We start from the raw sequence: 1,851 nt of genomic DNA, 5'->3' as shown, positions 1-1,851 counted from the left end.
GTGTGAGTGTGTCCCGGCATGTGTGTGAGTGTGTCCCGGCATGTGTGCTCTCCCCAGCACGGTTTCTCTCGACACCCAACTTTTATCTTCTCCCTCGCCGGTGCTCCGAGAAGACTTGCGTTTCTCCCTGGTTTATTTGTTTATTTTTTGCCAGCGTTTTGCGATGTTCTTGGTGTTGCTTCTAAACATCTGGCAGTGATTAGGTGCCAGTAGAGGCTTAACTGGCTTGTGAAATGTATTTGGCGTATTTCTCCTCTACATCCACCGACTGGAAAATTTTTGGTCTTTGCTTTGCATCTGTTCAAACTGAAACTATGTTTCTTTTCCTTTTTGTTTTTTTTTCCTCCCTTCCTTCTCTTTTTGTGTTAAATGAGTGAAACACTTGACCCCATCCTACATAGCTGTGACTGAGAGGTATTACATACTTTAAAACGAAATAAGGAAGCAGATTTCCAAATTGCTACACTGTAACCTAGTAAAGATGTATGGGGGGGTGGGGTGCAAGAAAGCCTTCTGTTTATGAAAATTGATAGCCTTACAGCAAAAGGCAGAGGCTTTACTCACTGGGGAATACTTACAATGAAAACATCAAAGGACATTATGGAAAGTTTAGGAGTTAGTTGGGACTTTGTGAGAGTTGAATCCAGTTTTTCTTCAGAGGCAAAAATAAGCTTAAGGAAAAGACGTACATATATGAAAATTCTTTTGGGCACCAGTGTGCCTGTTCTTGGATTGCAGAGTTTTATTCCAGATGCCAGGAGGCCAGTAAACATCATGATAGTTACACTGAGTTTCCAGAGTCTAGGACACCAAATGATGTGATTATTTATTCACTTGCCAGAGTAGCTGCCTGAAGGGAGGAAAAACTTTTGGGGGGCATTTATTTTGCAAGCCCACATACACTATTTAAGTTACTTCTGACACTGTGGCATGGTGTCTCTCCAGGGCCATGCAACATATTAGAAATAATGTATTTACAATGTTCTTTATTTATAGGCTGCTCATGCCAAAAATTTTGTCATCAGCTTGTCATTCTCAGTGTAAGTGTAAGGGCAGGAACAAACCAAAACAATGGGGATCTGGTAGTACAAACCTGTGCCTGTTATCACTGAAGGCCTTGCACTCCATTCTTTGGGGTTCTGGGGAGAGGTGGGATGCAAAGGACGGGAATAACACATAATGCAGCCTGTGTCTCCTTCCATTCTGCCTCCACTGCTCTTTGCAAAGCAGAGAAGTGGCATTCAAAGGGAAGATATAATTCCTGCTCCTGGAAGCACTTGCTGGTGCCCCACACTCAATCAAGAGGGAGTGCTAGTTCTTACCATTTGGTTTCCCTAAGAGTGATCACAGCCAGCTTTATTTCTTTTCCCCAGAGAGTTACAGAAATCAGTAATAAAATATGCAAAGAAGAATACTTGAATGACTGTGCTAATAGCAAAAGAAAAGCTTCAAACAAATCATCACATCAAGTGCCTTTGCCACTGTTAGGGAAGTCAGAGAGCCAAACCAAATTTTGACTCGGTAATTTCCCTTTCTGGGTATGGACTTGGCTTTTCATATTTTCTCTTTAAACCTGATGGTAGTGATAATTGTAGGACTGTAGAACTTGGTATACCAAGTTACACATTTTTCTCAATAAAAACAAAAAGATCTCTTGATTGCAGCTGTCTCTGTATCTACTCTCTCTGGAGAATGGAGGAATATCTAAATAATTACATCACTAAATATCTGTAAGGAATAAATTATATTTCCCATTGCTGGTATTTGTAATGTGTTATGTTTTAAATCAGTAAAACAAATTGAAGTTTATGTTCAATATGCTGGCAGTTTTATTTCCAGCAAACAACACTG

The sequence above is a fragment of the Corvus brachyrhynchos genome, unplaced genomic scaffold, assembly GCF_000691975.1.
Source record: "Corvus brachyrhynchos isolate BGI_N302 unplaced genomic scaffold, ASM69197v1 scaffold106, whole genome shotgun sequence".
Taxonomy (NCBI): Eukaryota; Metazoa; Chordata; class Aves; order Passeriformes; family Corvidae; genus Corvus; species Corvus brachyrhynchos.
The sequence above is the reverse complement of the archived record's forward strand: the minus strand, read 5'-3'. Positions refer to the sequence as shown.